Source organism: Chiloscyllium plagiosum, unplaced genomic scaffold, assembly GCF_037043375.1.
Source record: "Chiloscyllium plagiosum isolate Xiang-an unplaced genomic scaffold, Cpla_swu_hap1 HiC_scaffold_10, whole genome shotgun sequence".
NCBI classification, from domain to species: domain Eukaryota; kingdom Metazoa; phylum Chordata; class Chondrichthyes; order Orectolobiformes; family Hemiscylliidae; genus Chiloscyllium; species Chiloscyllium plagiosum.
This window is the reverse complement of record NW_028270148.1, coordinates 68,555,554-68,574,629: the sequence shown is the minus strand read 5'-3', so window position 1 is coordinate 68,574,629 and position 19,076 is coordinate 68,555,554. Positions and strand designations below refer to the sequence as shown.

At 50.8% G+C, this 19,076-nt stretch overlaps 1 protein-coding gene across 11 annotated transcripts in view; it reads right to left on the bottom strand.

Annotated features, from left to right (window-relative positions):
* sanbr (SANT and BTB domain regulator of CSR) overlaps positions 1–19,076 on the bottom strand; it is a 730,291-nt gene that overhangs the window by 341,771 nt on the left and 369,444 nt on the right. The window lies entirely within an intron of this gene.

Sequence of the window (19,076 nt, the reverse complement as noted above, 5' to 3'; positions counted from 1 at the left end):
GAGAACACGAGAGAGAGTGAGAACACGAGAGAGTGAGAACACGAGAGAGTGAGAACACGAGAGAGAGAATACGAGCGAGAGAACACGAGCGAGAGAACACGAGCGACACAGAGAGAGACAGAACACACGAGAGAGAGAGAACACACGAGAGAGAGAGAACACACGAGAGAGAGAGATCACACGAGAGAGAGAGAACACACAAGAGAGAACACACGAGAGAGAGAGAACACACGAGAGAGAGAGAACACATGACAGAGAGAGAGAACACACGAAAGAGAGAGAGAGAGCACATGAGAGAGAGAGATCATAGGAGAGAGAGAGATCACACGAGAGAGAGAGAGAGATCACACGAGAGAGAGAGAGAGAGAACACGAGGGAGAGAGAGAGAGAGAGAGAACACGAGGGAGAGAGAGGACACGAGGGAGAGAGAACACAAGGGACAGAGAACACGAGGGAGAGGGAGAGAGAGAACACATGAGAGAGAGAGAACACGGGGGAGAGAGAGAGAGAGAGAGAGAGAGAGAAAACACACGAGAGAGAGAGAACACACGAGCGAGAGAGAGAGCGAGCACGAGAGAGAGAGAGAGAGACGGGGAGACAGGGAGACAGGGAGACAGAGAGACAGAGAGACAGAGAGAAAACACGCGAGTGAGAGAGAGAACACGAGCGAGAGAGAGAGAGAGAAAACACGAGCGAGAGAGAGAGAGAACACGAGCGAGAGAGAGAGAGACAGAGAGAGAGAATGCGAGAGAGAGAGAGAGGTAACATGAGCGAGAGAGACAAAGACACAAAGAGAGAGAGAGAGAGAGAGAGAGAACACACGAGAGAGTAAGAACACGAGGGATAGAGAGAGAGAACACGAGAGAGAGCACGAGGTCGACAGAGAGAGAGCACACGAGAGAGAGAGAGCACACGAGAGAGAAAGAACAAACGAGAGAGAGAACACACGAGAGAGAGAGAACACACGAGAGAGAGAGAGAGAACACACGAGGGTGAGAGAGAGAACACGAGCGAGAGATAGAGAGAACACGAGCGAGAGAGAACACGAGGGAGAAGGAGAGAGAGAACACAAGAGTGAGAGAGAACACAGGGAGAGAGAGAGAGAGGACATGAGGGAGAGAGAACAAGAGGGAGAGAGAGAGAACACGAGAGAGAGAGAACACGAGAGAGAGCACGAGACAGAGCACGAGAGAGAGCACGAGAGAGAACACGAGGTAGACAGAGAGAGCACACGAGAGAGAAAGAACACACGAGAGAGAAAGAACACACGAGAGAGAGAGACAACACGAGCGAGAGAGAGACAGAGAGAGAGAATGCGAGAGAGGTAACATGAGCGAGAGAGACAAAGAGACAAAGAGAGAGAGAGAGAGAGAACACACGAGAGAGTGAGAACACGAGGGATAGAGAGAGAGAGCACGAGAGAGAACACGAGCGAGAACACGAGGTAGACAGAGAGAGAGCACATGAGAGAGAGAGAGAGAACACGAGAGAGAAAGAACACACGAGAGAGAGAGAACACACGAGAGAGAGAGAACACACGAGAGAGAGAGAACACACGAGAGAGAGAGAGAACACACGAGGGTGAGAGAGAGAGAACAGGAGCGAGAGGTAGAGAGAACGCGAGCGAGAGAGAACAGGAGGGAGAAGGAGAGAGAGAACACATGAGTGAGAGAACACGGGGAGAGAGAGAGGACACGAGAGAGAGAGAACACACGAGAAAGAGAGAACACATGAGGGAGAGAGAACACGAGGGAGAGAGAGAGAGAGAGAGAACACGAGAGAGAGCACGAGACAGAGCACGAGAGAGAACATGAGAGAGAACACGAGAGAGAACACGAGGTAGACAGAGAGCACATGAGACAGAAAGAACACACGAGAGAGAAAGAACACACGAGAGAGAGAGAACACACGAGAGAGAGAGAACACACGAGAGAGAGAGAACACACGAGAGAGAGAGAAAACACACCAGAGAGAGAGAACACACGAGAGAGAGAGAACACACGAGGGTGAGAGAGAGAACACGAGCAAGAGAGAGAGAACACGAGCGAGAGATAGAGAGAGAGAGAACACGAGGGAGAGAGAGAGAGAGAACACGAGTGAAAGAGAACACGAACAAGAGAGAGAACTCGAGAAGTGAGAGAGAGAGAACACGAGAAGTGAGAGAGAGAACACGAGAGAGAGAGAGAGAGTGTAGAGAACACAAGGCAGAGAGAGAGGACATGAGAGAGACAGAACACGAGAGAGAGAGGGAGAGAACAAGAGAGAGAACAAGAGAGAGAGACAGGGAGACAGAGAGACAGAGAGAAAACACGCGAGAGAGAGAGAGAACACGAGAGAGTGAGAATACGAGAGAGAGAGAACACGAGGGAGAGAGAACACGAGGGATAGAGAACACGAGGGATAGAGAACACGAGGGAGAGGGAGAGAGAGAACACACGAGAGAGAGAGAGAACACGGGGAGGGAGAGAGAGAGAGAGAGAACACACGAGAGAGAGAACACGAGGGAGAGAGAGAGAGACAGAACACACGAGCAAGAGAGGGAGAACACGTGGGAAAGAGAGAGAAAGAGAAAACACTAGAGAGAGAGACAGAGAGAGAGAGCCACAGAGTGAGAGAGAGAGAACACACGAGGGAGAGAGAGAGAACACGAGGAAGAGAGAGAGAACACGAGGGAGAGAGAGGTAACATGAGCGAGAGAGAGAGAGAGAGAGTGAGAATGAGAACACGAGCGATAGGAAGAACACGAGCGAGAGAGAGAGAGAGAGACAGAGAGAGAGAGAGAAAACGAGCGAGAGAGAGAGTGAGAACACGAGAGAGAGAGAGAGAGAGGAAGAACATGAGGGAGAGAGAGAGCACGAGCAAGAGAGTGAACACGTGAGAGAGAGAGAGAGAAAACGAGCGAAAGAGAGAGAGAACACGAGGGAGAGAGAGAACACGAGGGAGAGAGAACACGAGGGAGACAGAACACGAGGGAGAGAGAACACGAGGGAGAGGGAGAGAGAGAGACAACACGAGAGAGAGGGAACATGAGCGAGAGAGAGAGAGGACACGAGAGACAGAACACGAGAGACAGAGAGAACAAGAGAGAGAGCACGAGAGAGAGAGAGAGAGACGGGGAGACAGGGAGACAGAGAGACAGAGAGAAAACACGCGAGAGAGAGAGAGAACACGAGAGAGAGAGAACACGAGGGAGAGAGAGAGAGACAGAGAGACAGAACACACGAGAGATAGAGAACACACGAGAGAGAGAGAGAGAGAGAGACAGGGAGACAGAGAGAAAACACACGAGAGAGAGAGAAAACGAGGGAGTGAGAACATGAGAGAGAGAATACGAGCGAGAGAACACGAGCGAGAGAACACGAGGGAGAGAACACGAGGGAGAGAACACGAGGGAGAGAACACGAGGGAGAGAACACGTGCGAGAGAACACGAGCGACACAGAGAGAGAGAACACGAGCGAGAGAGAGAGAGAGAGAGAGCGACAGAACACACGAGAGATCGAGAACACACGAGGGAAAGAGAGAGAACACACGAGAGAGAGAGAACACACATGAGAGAGAGAGAGAGAGAGAGAGAGAGAGAGAACACGAGGGAGAGAGAGAACCCGAGGGAGAGAGAATACGAGAGAGAGGGAGAGAGAGAGAGTGAGAACACTAGAGAGAGAATACGAGCGAGAGAACACGAGCGAGAGAACACGAGCGAGAGAGAGAGAGAGCGCACGAGAGAGAGAGAGCACGAGAGAGAGAACACGAGTGAGAGAGAGAACACACGAGGGAGAGAACACACGAGGGAGAGAACACACGAGAGAGAGAGAACACACGTCAGAGAGAGAGAGAACACGAGCAAGAGAGAGAGAGAACAGGAGCGAGAGAGAAAGAGAGTACACGAGCGAGAGAGAGAACACGAGCGAGAGAGAACACGAGAGAGAGAGAGAGAACACGAGAGAAAGTGAGAGAACACGAGAAGAGAGAGAGAAAACGAGCGAGAGTGAGAGAGAACATGTGCGAGAGTGGGAGAGAGAGAGAACACGAGCGAGAGAGAGAGAACACGAGAAGAGAGAGAGAGAACATGAGCGAGTGAGAGAGAACACGAGCGAGCAAGAGAGCGAGAGAGAGAGAGCAAACACGAGAGAGAGAGAGAGAGAGAGACCACGAGCGAGAGAACACACGATAGTGAGAGAGAACACACGACAGTGAGAGAGAACACACGACAGTGAGAGAGAACACACGAGAGAGAGAGAGAGAAAACATGAGGGAGAGAGAGAGAGAACACGAGGGAGAGAGAGAGAACACACGAGGGAGAGAGACAGAACACACGAGGGACAGAGAGTGAGAGAACACACGAGCAAGAGAGGGAGAACACGTGGGAGAGAGAGAAAGAGAAAACAGTAGAGAGAGAGAGAGAGAGAGAGACAGAGAGAGAGAGAGAGAGAGAGAAACAGAGAGAGAGAGAGAGAGAGAGAACACACGAGAGAGAGAACACGAGGGGGAGAGAGAGAGAGAGAACGTGAGAGAGAGCACGAGAGAGAACACGAGGTAGAGAGAGACAGAGCACACGAGAGAGAAAGAACACGCGAGAGAGAGAGAGAGAGAGAGAGAACACACGAGAGAGAGAGAACACACGAGAGAGAGAGAGAACACGAGCGAGAGAGAGAGAGAACACGAGCGAGAGAGAGAGAGAACACGAGCGAGAGAGAACCCGAGGGAGAGAGAACCCGAGGGGGAGAGAACACGAGGGGGAGAGAGAGAGAGAGAACACGACAGAGAGAGGTAACATGAGCGAGAGAGAGAGAGAGAACACACGCGAGAGAGAGAGAACACGAGGGGGAGAGAGAGAGAGAGAGTACACGAGAGAGAACACGAGAGAGAGCACGAGGTAGAGAGAGAGAGCACACAAGAGAGAGAACACACGAGAGAGAGAGAACACACGAGAGAGAGAGAGAACACACGAGAGAGACAGAACACACGAGAGAGACAGAACACACGAGAGAGAGAGAGAACACACGAGAGAGAGAGAGAACACACGAGAGAGAGAGAACACGAGCAAGAGAGAGAGAGAGAACACGAGTGAGAGAGAGAGAGAACACAAGCAAGAGAGAACACGAGGGAGAGAGAGAGGGAGAGAACACGAGAGAGAGAGAGAGGGAGAGAGAGAGAGAGAGAGAACACGAGCGAGAGAGAGAGCACGAGCGAGAGAGAACACACGAGAGAGAGAGAGAACACACGAGAGAGAGAGAACACACGAGAGTGAGAGAGAACACACGAGGGAGAGAGAGAAAACACATGAGGGAGAGAGAACATGAGAGAGAGAGAGAGAGAACAAGAAAGAGCACGAGAGAGAGAGACAGGGAGAGAGGGAGACAGAGAGACAGAGAGAAAACACACGAGAGAGAGAACACGAGAGAGTTAGAACACGAGAGAGTGAGAACACGAGAGAGTGAGAACACGAGAGAGTGAGAACACGAGAATGAGAATACGAGAGAGAGAATACGAGCGAGAGAACACGAGCGACACAGAGAGAGAGAGAGAACACGAGCGACAAAGAGAGAGACAGAACACACGAGAGAGAGAACACGAATTAGAGAGAGAGAACACACGAGAGAGAGAACATGAGTTAGAGAGAGAGAACACACGAGAGAGAGAGAGAACACGAGAGAGAGAGAACACGAGGGAGAGGGAGAGAGAGAACACACGAGAAAGTGAACACGGGGAGAGAGAGAGAGAGAGAGAGAGAGAGAGAGAACACGAGGTAGTGAGAGAGAGGGAGAGAGAGAACACACGAGAGAGAGAGAACATGAGAGAAAGAGAGAGAAAACATGAGAGAGAGAGAAAGAGAGAGAACACACGAGGGAGAGAGAGAGAGAACACACGAGGAAGAGAGAAAGAGAGAGAACACACGAGCAAGAGAGGGAGAACATGTGGGAGAGAGAGAAAGAGAAAACACTAGAGAGAGAGAGACAGAGAGAGACAGAGCCACAGAGAGAGAGAGAGAACACACGAGAGAGAGAGAACAGGAGGGAGAGAGAGAGGTAACATGAGCGAGAGAGACAGAGAGAGAGAAAGAGAGAGAGTGAGAGAGAACACACGAGAGAGAGAACACGAGCGAGAGAGAGAGAGAGAGAGAACAACAGAGAGAGAGAACAACAGAGAGAGAGAACACGAGAGAGAGAGAGAGAACAAGAAAGAGCACGAGAGAGACAGAGACACAGGGAGAGAGGGAGACAGAGAGAAAACACACGAGAGAGAGAGAGAACACGAGAGAGTGAGAACACGAGAGAGTGAGAACACGAGCGACACAGAGAGAGACAGAACACACGAGAGAGAGAAACACACGAGAGATAGATAACACACGAGAGAGAGAACACGAGTTAGAGAGAGAGACCACACGAGAGAGAGACCACACAAGAGAGAGAGAACACACGAGAGAGAAAGAACACACAAGAGATAGAGAGAGATCACACGAGAGAGAGAGAGGGAGAACACGAGAGAGAGAGAGAACACGAGGGAGAGAGAGAACACGAGGGAAAGAAAGAACACGAGGGAGAGAGAACACGAGGGAGAGAGAACACGAGGGAGAGAGAACACGAGGGAGAGGGAGAGAGAGAACAAACGAGAGAGAGAGAACACGGGGAGAGAGAGAGCAAGAACAAGAGGTAGAGTGAGAGAGAGAGAGAGAGAAAGAGAGAGAACACGAGAGAGAGAGAACACACGAGAGAGAGAGAGAACACACGAGGGAGAGAGAGAACCCACGAGGGAGAGAGAACACGAGAGAGAGAGAGAGAAAACAAGAAAGAGCACGAGAGAGATAGAGACAGGGAGAGAGGGAGACAGAGAGAAAACACACGAGAGAGAGAGCACGAGTTAGAGAGAGAACACACGAGAGAGAGAGAGAACACGAGAGAGAGAGAACACGAGGGAGAGGGAGAGAGAGAACACACGAGAAAGAGAACATGGGGAGAGGGAGAGAGAGAGAGAGAGAGAGAGAGAGAACACGAGGTAGTGAGAGAGAGTGAGAACACACGAGAGAGAGAGAACATGAGAGAGAGAGAGAGAGAGAAAACATGACGGAGAGAGAGAGAGAGAACACATGAGGGAGAGAGAGAGAGAACACACAAGGAAGAGAGAGAGAGAGAGAGAAAACACACGAGCAAGAGAGGGAGAACATGTGGGAGAGAGAGAAAGAGAAAACACCAGAGAGAGAGACAGAGAGCGACAGAGCCACAGAGAGAGAGAGAGAACACACGAGAGAGAGAACATGAGCGAGAGAGAGAGAGAGAGAACAACAGAGAGAGAGAACACGAGGGAGAGAGAGAGAACAAGAAAGAGCACGAGAGAGAGACAGAGACACAGGGAGAGAGGGAGACAGAGAGACAGAGAGAAAACACACGAGAGAGAGAACACGAGAGAGTGAGAACACGAGAGAGTGAGAACACGAGAGAGTGAGAACACGAGAGAGTGAGAACATGAGAGAGTGAGAACACGAGAGAGAGAATACGAGCAAGAGAACACAAGCGACACAGAGAGAGAGAGAGAGAGAGAACACGAGCGACATAGAGAGAGAGAACACGAGCGACACAGAGAGAGAACACGAGCGACACAGAGAGAGACAGAACACACGAGAGAGAGAAACACACGAGAGAAACACACGAGAGATAGAGAACACATGAGAGAGAGAGAACACGAGTTAGAGAGAGAGACCACACGAGAGAGAGAGAGACCACACAAGAGAGAGAGACCACACGAGAGAGAGACCACACGAGAGAGAGACCACACGAGAGAGAGAGAGAACACACGAGAGAGCGAGAGAGAGATCACACGAGAGAGAGAACACGAGAGAGAGAGAGAACACGAGGGAGAGAGAGAACACGAGGGAAAGAAAGAACACGAGGGAGAGAGAACACGAGGGAGAGAGAACACGAGGGAGAGAGAGAGAGAGAACACGAGGGAGAGGGAGAGAGAGAACAAACGAGAGACAGAGAACACGGGGAGAGAGAGAGCAAGAACAAGAGGTAGAGAGAGAGAGAGAAAGAGAGAGAACACGAGAGAGAGAGAACACACGAGAGAGAACACACGAGGGAGAGAGAGAACACACGAGGGAGAGAGAACACGAGAGAGAGAGAGAGAGAGAACAAGAAAGAGCATGAGAGAGAGAGAGACAGGGAGAGAGGGAGACAGAGAGAAAACACATGAGAGACAGAGAACACGAGAGTGAGAACATGAGAGTGAGAACACGAGAGTGAGAACACCAGAGAGTGAGAACACGAGAGAGTGAGAACACGAGAGAGTGAGAACACGAGAGAGTGAGAACACGAGAGAGAGAATACGAGCCAGAGAACACGAGCGACACAGAGAGAGTGAGAGAGAACACGAGCGAGAGAGAGAGAACACGAGCGACACAGAGCGAGACAGAACACACGAGAGAGAGAGAGAACACACGAGAGAGAGAGAACACACGAGAGAGAGAGAGAGAACACGAGTTAGAGAGAGAGAACACGAGTTAGAGAGAGAGAACACACGAGAGAGAGAGAACACAGGAGAAAGAGAGAACATGAGAGAGAGAGAACACGAGGGAGAGGGAGAGAGAGAACACACGAGAAAGAGAACACGGGGAGAGAGAGAGAGAGAGAGAGAGAGAGAGAGAGAGAACACGAGGTAGTGAGAGAGAGAGAGAACACACGAGAGAGAGAGAACATGAGAGAGAGAGAGAGAAAACATGAGGGAGAGAGAGAAAACATGAGGGAGAGAGAGAGGACATGAGGGAGAGAGAGAGAACACACGAGGTAGAGGGAGAAAACACACGAGGTAGAGAGAGAGAGAGAACACACGAGGGAGAGAGAGAGAGAGAGAACACACGAGCAAGAGAGGGAGAACATGTGGGAGAGAGAGAAAGAGAAAACACTAGAGAGAGAGACAGAGAGAGACATTGCCACAGAGAGAGAGAACACATGAGAGAGAGAGAACAGGAGGGAGAGAGAGAGGTAACATGAGCGAGAGAGACACAGAGAGAGAGAAAGAGAGAGAGAGAGAGAGAAAACACACGAGAGAGAGAAAACACGAGCGAGAGAGAGAGCACGAGCGAGAGAGAACACGAGAGAGAGAGAGAGAACGAGAAAGAGAGAGAGAACACGAGAGAGAGAGAGAGGTAACATGAGCGAGAGAGACACACAGAGAGAGAGAGAGAGAGAGAGAGAGAACACGAGGGAGAGAGAGAGAGAACACAAGGGGGAGAGAGAGAGAGAATACAAGGGAGAGAGAGAGAGAACATGAGAGAGAACATGAGAGAGAGCACGAGGTAGAGAGAGAGCACAGGAGACAGAGAGAACACACGAGAGAGAGAGAACACACGAGAGAGAGAGAACACACGAGAGAGAGAGAGAAAACACGAGCGAGAGAGAACATGAGAGAGAGAACACGAGAGAGAGAGAGTAGAGAACACAAGGGAGAGAGAGAGAGAGAGAGAGAGAGAGAGAGAACACGAGAGAGAGAGAACACGAGCGAGAGAGAGAGACAGAGAGAAAACAACAGAGAGAGAGAACAAGAGAGAGAGAGAACAAGAAAGAGCACGAGAGAGAGACAGAGACACAGGGAGAGAGGGAGAAAGAGAGAATGAGAGAAAACACATGAGAGAGAGAGAACACGAGAGTGTGAGAACACGGGAGAGAGAATACGAGCGAGAGAACACGAGCGACACAGAGAGAGAGAGAGAACACGAGCGACATAGAGAGAGAGAACACGAGCGACATAGAGAGAGAGAACACAAGCGACACAGAGAGAGACAGAACACACGAGAGAGAGAAACACACGAGAGATAGAGAACACACGAGAGAGAGAGAACACGAGTTAGAGAGAGAGAACACACGAGAGAGAGAGAACACACGAGAGAGAGAGAACACACGAGAGAGAGAGAGAGAGAGAGATCACACGAGAGAGAGAGATCACACGAGAGAGAGAGAACACGAGGGAGAGAGAACACGAGGGAGAGAGAACACGAGGGAGAGAGAACACGAGGGAAAGAGAACACGGGGAGAGAGAGAGAGAGAACACACGAGAGATAGAGAACACACGAGAGAGAGAGAACACGAGTTAGAGAGAGAGAACACACGAGAGAGAGAGACAGAGAGAAAACAACAGAGAGAGAGAACAAGAGAGCGAGAGAACAAGAAAGAGCACGAGAGAGAGACAGAGACACAGGGAGAGAGGGAGAAAGAGAGAATGAGAGAAAACACATGAGAGAGAGAGAACACGAGAGAGTGAGAACACGGGAGAGAGAATACGAGCGAGAGAACACGAGCGACACAGAGAGAGAGAGAGAGAGAACACGAGCGACACAGAGAGAGAGAACACGAGCGACATAGAGGGAGAGAACACAAGCGACACAGAGAGAGACAGAACACACGAGAGAGAGAAACACACGAGAGATAGAGAACACACGAGAGAGAGAGAACACGAGTTAGAGAGAGAGAACACACGAGAGAGAGAGAACACACGAGAGAGAGAGAACACACGAGAGAGAGAGAGAGATCACACGAGAGAGAGAGATCACACGAGAGAGAGAGAACACGAGGGAAAGAAAGAACACGAGGGAAAGAAAGAACATGAGGGAGAGAGAACACGAGGGAGAGAGACCACGAGGGAGAGAGAACACGAGGGAAAGAGAACACGGGGAGAGAGAGAGAGAGAACACACGAGAGATAGAGAACACACGAGAGAGAGAGAACACGAGTTAGAGAGAGAGAACACACGAGAGAGAGAGAACAAACGAGAGAGAGAGAGAGAACACACGAGAGAGAGAGAACACACGAGAGAGAGATCACACGAGAGAGAGAGATCACACGAGAGAGAGAGGGAGAACACGAGAGTGAGAGAGAACACGAGGCGAGAGAGAGAACACAAGGGAGAGAGAACACGAGGGAGAGACAACACGAGGGAGAGAGAACACGAGGGAGAGGGAGAGAGAGAACAAACGAGAGAGAGAGAACACGGGGAAAGAGAGAGAGAGAGAACACACGAGGTAGAGAGAGAGAGAGAGAAAACACACGAGAGAGAACACACGAGAGAGAGAATACGAGCGAGAGAACACGAGCGACACAGAGAGAGACAGAACACATGAGCGAGAGAAACACACGAGAGATAGACAACACATGAGAGAGAGAGAGAACACGAGTTAGAGAGAGAGAGAGATCATACGAGAGAGAGAGGGAGAACACGAGGGAGAGAGAGAACACGAGGGAGAGAGAGAACACGAGGGAAAGAAAGAACACGAGGGAGAGAGAACACGAGGGAGAGGGAGAGAGAGAACACGGGGAGAGAGAGAGTGAGAGAGAGAACACACAAGGTAGAGATAGAGAGAACACACGAGAGAGAGAGAGAGAGAGAGAGAACATGAGGGAGAGAGAGAGAACACATGAGGGAGGGAGAAAGAGAGAGAGAGAGAACACACGAGCAAGAGAGGGAGAACACGTGGGAGAGAAAGAAAGAGAAAACACTAGAGAGAGAGACAGAGAGAGACAGAGAGAGAGAGAGCCACAGAGAGAGAGAGAACACACGAGTGAGAGAGAGAATACACACGGGGGAGAGAGAACACGAGGAAGAGAGAGAGAACACGAGGGAGAGAGAGAGAGGTAACATGAGCGAGAGAGAGAGAGACAGAGAGAGAGAGAGACAGAGAGAGAGAGAGAGAGAGACAGACAGAGAGAATACATGAGAGAGAGAGAACACGAGCGAGAGAGAGAGGGAGACAGAGAGACCGAGAGAGAGAACACGAGAGTGAGAACACGAGAGAGTGAGAACACGAGAGAGTGAGAACACGAGAGAGAACACGAGAGAGAACACGAGTTAGAGAGAAAGAGAGCACACGGGAGAGAGAACACACGAGAGAGAAAGAACACACGAGAAAGAGAGAGAATACACGAGAGAGAGAGAGAGAGAGAGAGAGAACACACGAGGGTGAGAGAGAGAACACACGAGGGTGAGAGAGAGAACACACGAGGGAGAGAGAGAGAACACACGAGAGAGAGAGAGAGAACACACGAGAGAGAGAGAGTGAGAACACGAGGGAGAGAGTGAGAGAACACACGAGGGAGAGAGAACATACGAGTGAGAGAGAGAACACACCAGTGTGAGAGAGGGAACACACGAGGGAGAGAGAGAGAACACGAGCGAGGGAGAGAGAGAGAACACGAGCGAGCGAGAGAGAACACGAGCGAGCGAGAGAGAAAGAGTAGAGAACACGAGAGAGAGAGAACACGAGAGAGAGAGAGACAACACGAGCGAGAGAGAGAACAAGAAAGAGAGAGAGAGAGAGAGAGAACACGAGAGAGAGAGAGAACAAGAGAGAGAGAGAACAAGAGAGAGAGAGAACAAGAAAGAGCACGAGAGACAGAGAACACGAGCGAGAGAGAGGGAGACAGAGAGACAGACAAAACACACGAGAGAGAGAGAACACGAGAGAGTGAGAACACGAGAGAGTGAGAACACGAGAGAGTGAGAACACGAGAGAGTGAGAACACGAGAGAGTGAGAACACGAGAGAGAGCACGAGGTAGAGAGAGAGAGAGCACACGAGAGAGAGAACCCTCGAGAGAGAAAGAACACACGAAAGAAAGAGAACACACGAGGGAGAGAGAGAGAACACGAGGGAGAGAGAGAGAGAACACGAGAGAGAGAGAGGTAACATGAGCGAGGGAGACAGAAAGAGAGAGAGAGAGAGAGAACACACGAGAGAGAGCACGAGAGAGAACACGAGAGAGAACACGAGAGAAAGCGCAAGAGAGAGCACGAGAGAGAACACGAGGTAGAGAGAAAGAGAGCACACGGGAGAGAGAACACACGAGAGAGAGAGAGAGAACACACAAGGGTGAGAGAGAGAACACACGAGGGAGAGAGAGAGAACACACGAGGGAGAGAGAGAACACGAACGAGAGAGAGAGAGAGAACACGAGAGAGAGAACACGAGAGAGAGAACACGATAGATAGAGAGGTAACATGAGCGAGAGAGAGAGAGAGAGAGACAGAGAGAGAGCACGAGAGAGAGCACGAGAGAGAGCACGAGAGAGAGCACGAGAGAGAGCACGAGAGAGAGAGCATGAGAGAGAGAGCACGAGAGAGAGCACGAGAGGGAGAGAGAACAAGAAAGAGAGAGAGAACACGAGAGAGAGAGAGGTAACATGAGCGAGAGAGACAGAGACAGAGAGAGAGAGACAGAGAGACAGAGAGAGAGAGAGAGAGAACACGAGGGAGAGAGAGAGAGAGAGAGAGAAAACACGAGAGAGAGCACGAGGTAGAGAGAGAGAGCACACGAGAGAGAGAACACACGAGAGTGAGAGAACACACGAGAGAGAGAGAACACACGAGTGAGTGAGAGAGAGAACACACGAGTGAGTGAGAGAGAGAACACATGAGGTGAGAGAGAGAACACGAGGGAGAGAGAGAACACACGAGGGAGAGAGAGAGAGAGAGAGAACACGAGCGAGAGAGAACACGAGGGAGAGAGCGAGAGAGAACACGAGAGAGAGAGGGGGGGAGAGAGAGAACACGAGCGAGCGAGAGAGAGAGTGTAGAGAACACAAGGGGGAGAGAGAGAGAACATGAGAGAGAGAGAGAATAAGAGCGAGCACGAGAGAGAGACAGAGACACAGGGAGAGAGGGAGACAGAGAGAAAACACACGAGAGAGAGAGAACACGAGAGAGTGAGAACACGAGAGAGTGAAAACACGAGAGAGAAAATACGAGCGAGAGAACACGAGCGAAACAGAGAGAGAGAGAACACGAGCGACACAGAGAGAGAGACAGAACACACGGGAGAGAGAGAACACACGAGAGAGAGAACACGAGTTAGAGAGAGAGAACACACAAGAGAGAGAGAACACACGAGAGAGAGAGAACACACGAAAGAGAGAGAGAGAACAAGAAAGAGCACGAGGGAGACAGAGAACACGAGCGAGAGAGGGAGACAGAGAGACAGAGAGAAAACACACGAGAGAGAGAGAGAGAGAACACGAGAGAGTGAGAACACGAGAGAGTGAGAACACGAGAGAGTGAGAACACGAGAGAGAGTGAGAACACGAGAGAGTGAGAACACGAGAGAGTGAGAACACGAGAGAGAGAATACGAGCGAGAGAACACGAGCGAGAGAACACGAGCGACACAGAGAGAGACAGAACACACGAGAGAGAGAGAACACACGAGAGAGAGAGAACACACGAGAGAGAGAGATCACACGAGAGAGAGAGAACACACGAGAGAGAACACACGAGAGAGAGAGAACACACGAGAGAGAGAGAACACATGACAGAGAGAGAGAACACACGAAAGAGAGAGAGAGAGCACATGAGAGAGAGAGATCATAGGAGAGAGAGAGATCACACGAGAGAGAGAGAGAGATCACACGAGAGAGAGAGAGAGATCACACGAGAGAGAGAGAGAGAGAGAGAGAACACGAGGGAGAGAGAGGACACGAGGGAGAGAGAACACAAGGGACAGAGAACACGAGGGAGAGGGAGAGAGAGAACACATGAGAGAGAGAGAACACGGGGGAGAGAGAGAGAGAGAGAGAGAGAGAGAAAACACACGAGAGAGAGAGAACACACGAGCGAGAGAGAGAGCGAGCACGAGAGAGAGAGAGAGAGACGGGGAGACAGGGAGACAGGGAGACAGAGAGACAGAGAGACAGAGAGAAAACACGCGAGTGAGAGAGAGAACACGAGCGAGAGAGAGAGAGAGAAAACACGAGCGAGAGAGAGAGAGAACACGAGCGAGAGAGAGAGAGACAGAGAGAGAGAATGCGAGAGAGAGAGAGAGGTAACATGAGCGAGAGAGACAAAGAGACAAAGAGAGAGAGAGAGAGAGAACACACGAGAGAGTAAGAACACGAGGGATAGAGAGAGAGAACACGAGAGAGAGAGAGAACACGAGAGAAAGCGCAAGAGAGAGCACGAGAGAGAACACGAGGTAGAGAGAAAGAGAGCACACGGGAGAGAGAACACACGAGAGAGAGAGAGAGAACACACAAGGGTGAGAGAGAGAACACACGAGGGAGAGAGAGAACACACGAGGGAGAGAGAGAGAACACGAACGAGAGAGAGAGAGAGAACACGAGAGAGAGAACACGAGAGAGAGAACACGATAGATAGAGAGGTAACATGAGCGAGAGAGAGAGAGAGAGAGACAGAGAGAGAGCACGAGAGAGAGCACGAGAGAGAGCACGAGAGAGAGCACGAGAGAGAGCACGAGAGAGAGCACGACAGAGAGCACGACGGAGAGCACGAGAGAGAGAGCACGAGACAGAGAGCACGAGACAGAGAGCACGAGAGAGAGCACGAGAGGGAGAGAGAACAAGAAAGAGAGAGAGAACACAAGAGAGAGAGAGGTAACATGAGAGAGAGAGAGGTAACATGAGCGAGAGAGACAGAGACAGAGAGAGAGAGACAGAGAGAGAGAGAGAGAGAGAGAGAGAGAAAACACGAGAGAGAGCACGAGGTAGAGAGAGAGAGCACACGAGAGAGAGAACACACGAGAGTGAGAGAACACACGAGAGAGAGAGAACACACGAGTGAGTGAGAGAGAGAACACACGAGTGAGTGAGAGAGAGAACACATGAGGTGAGAGAGAGAACACGAGGGAGAGAGAGAACACACGAGGGAGAGAGAGAGAGAGAACACGAGCGAGAGAGAACACGAGGGAGAGAGCGAGAGAGAACACGAGAGAGAGAGGGGGGGAGAGAGAGAACACGAGCGAGCGAGAGAGAGAGTGTAGAGAACACAAGGGGGAGAGAGAGAGAACATGAGAGAGAGAGAATAAGAGCGAGCACGAGAGAGAGACAGAGACACAGGGAGAGAGGGAGACAGAGAGAAAACACACGAGAGAGAGAGAACACGAGAGAGTGAGAACACGAGAGAGTGAAAACACGAGAGAGAGAATACGAGCGAGAGAACACGAGCGAAACAGAGAGAGAGAGAACACGAGCGACACAGAGAGAGAGACAGAACACACGGGAGAGAGAGAACACACGAGAGAGAGAACACGAGTTAGAGAGAGAGAACACACAAGAGAGAGAGAACACACGAGAGAGAGAGAGAGAACACACGAAAGAGAGAGAGAGAACAAGAAAGAGCACGAGGGAGACAGAGAACACGAGCGAGAGAGGGAGACAGAGAGACAGAGAGAAAACACACGAGAGAGAGAGAGAGAACACGAGAGAGTGAGAACACGAGAGAGTGAGAACACGAGAGAGTGAGAACACGAGAGAGAGTGAGAACACGAGAGTGAGAACACGAGAGAGTGAGAACACGAGAGAGAGAATACGAGCGAGAGAACACGAGCGAGAGAACACGAGCGACACAGAGAGAGAGAGAACACACGAGAGAGAGAGAACACACGAGAGAGAGAGAACACACGAGAGAGAGAGATCACACGAGAGAGAGAGAACACACGAGAGAGAGAGAACACACGAGAGAGAGAGAACACATGACAGAGAGAGAGAACACACGAAAGAGAGAGAGAGAGCACATGAGAGAGAGAGATCACAGGAGAGAGAGAGATCACACGAGAGAGAGAGAGAGATCACACGAGAGAGAGAGAGAGATCACACGAGAGAGAGAGAGAGAGAGAGAACACGAGGGAGAGAGAGGACACGAGGGAGAGAGAGGACACGAGGGAGAGAGAACACGAGGGAGAGGGAGAGAGAGAACACATGAGAGAGAGAGAACACGGGGGAGAGAGAGAGAGAGAGAGAGAGAGAGAGAGAAAACACACGAGAGAGAGAGAACACACGAGAGAGAGAGAGAGAGAAAACATGTGGGAGAGAGAGAGAACACGAGGGAGAGAGAGAGAGAGAACACACGAGCGAGAGAAAGAGAGAGAGAGAACACTCGAGGGAGAGAGAGAGAGAGAGAAAACACACGAGCAAGAGAAGGAGAACACGTGGGAGAGAAAGAAATAGAAAACACTAGAGAGAGAAACAGAGAGACAGAGAGAGAGAGAGAGAACACACGAGAGAGAGAGAGAACACACGAGGGAGAGAGAACACGAGGGAGAGAGTGAGAACACGAGGGAGAGAGAGAGGTAAGATGAGCGAGAGAGAGAGAGAGAGAGAGAGAGAGAGAGAACACACGAGAGAGAGAGAACACGAGGGAGAGAGAGAGAGAGAACACAAGGGAGAGAGAGAACACGAGAGAGAGCACGAGAGAGAACACACAAGGGTGAGAGAGAGAACACACGAGGGAGAGAGAGAGAGAGAGAGAACAAGAGAGAGCACGAGAGAGAGAGAGACAGGGAGAGAGTGGGACAGAGAGAAAACACACGAGAGAGAGAGAACAGAGGAGAGTGAGAACACGAGAGAGAGAATACGAGCGAGAGAACATGAGCGACACAGAGAGAGAAAGAGAGAGAACACGAGCAACACAGAGAGAGACAGAACACATGAGAGAGACAACACACGAGAGAGAGAACACACGAGAGAGAGAGAACACACGAGAGAGAGAGAACCCTCGAGAGAGAAAGAACACACGAGAGAAAGAGAACACACGAGAAAAAGAGAACACACGAGGGAGAGAGAGAGAACACGAGCGAGAGAGTGAGAGAACAGGAGAGAGAGAGAACACGAGAGAGAGAGAGAGAGGTAACATGAGCGAGGGAGACAGAGAGAGAGAGAGAGAGAGAGAGAGAACGAGAACACACGAGAGAGAGAACAGGAGGGAGAGAGAGAGGTAACATGAGCGAGACAGAGAGAGAGAGAGAGAGAGAGAGAGAGAGAGAGAGAGAAAACACACGAGCGAGAGCACGAGAGAGAACACGAGAGAGAACACGAGAGAGAACACGAGAGAAAACACGTGAGAGAGCACGAGGTAGAGAGAGAGAGAACACACGAGAGAGAGAACACACGAGAGTGAGAGAACACACGAGAGAGAGAGAACACACGAGTGAGTGAGAGAGAGAAAACACACGAGGGTGAGAGAGAGAACATACGAGGGAGAGAGAGAGAACACGAGCGAGAGAAAGAGAGAGAGAACACGAGCGAGAGAGAACACGAGGGAGAGAGAGAGAGAACACGAGAGAGAGAGAGAGAGAGGGAGGGAGAGAGAGAACACGAGCGAGCGAGAGAGAGAGTGTAGAGTACACAAGGGGGAGAGAGAGAGAACACGAGAGAGAGAGAACACGAGCGAGAGAGAGAGAGAGAGAGAGAGAGAGAGAATAAGAAAGAGCACGAGAGAGAGACAGAGACACAGGGAGAGAGGGAGACAGAGAGACAGAGAGAAAACACACGAGAGAGAGAGAACACAAGAGAATGAGAACACGAGAGAGTGAGAACACGAGAGAGTGAAAACACGAGAGAGAGAATACGAGCGAGAGAACACGAGCGACACAGAGAGAGAGAGAGAGAGAGAGAGAGAGAGAGAGAACACGAGCGACACAGAGAGAGAGACAGAACACACGAGAGAGACAGAACACACAAGAGAGAGAACACGAGTTAGAGAGAGAGAACACACGAGAGAGAGAGAGAGAGAGAACGAGAACACACGAGAGAGAGAGAGAACAGGAGGGAGAGAGAGAGGTAACATGAGCGAGACAGAGAGAGAGAGAGAGAGAAAACACACGAGCGAGCGCACGAGAGAGAACACGAGAGAGAACACGAGAGAGAACACGAGAGAAAGCACAAGAGAGAGCACGAGAGAGAACACGAGGTAGAGAGAGCACACAGGAGAGAGAACACACGAGAGAGAAAGAACACACGAGAAAGAGAGAGAATACACGAGAGAGAGATAGAGAGAACACACGATGGTGAGAGAGAGAACACACGAGGGAGAGAGAGAGAACACACGAGGGAGAGAGAGAGAACACGAGCGAGAGAGAGAGAGAGAGAACACGAGAGAGAGAGAACACCATTAGAGAGAGAGAGGTAACATGAGCGAGAGAGAGAGAGAGAGAGAGAGAGAGAGAACACGAGCGAGCGAGCGAGAGAGAGAGAGAACACACGAGAGAGAGAGAGAGAGGTAACATGAGCGAGAGAGACAGAGAGAGAGAGAGAGAGAACACGAGGGAGAGAGAGAGAGAAAACACGAGAGAGAGCACGAGGTAGAGA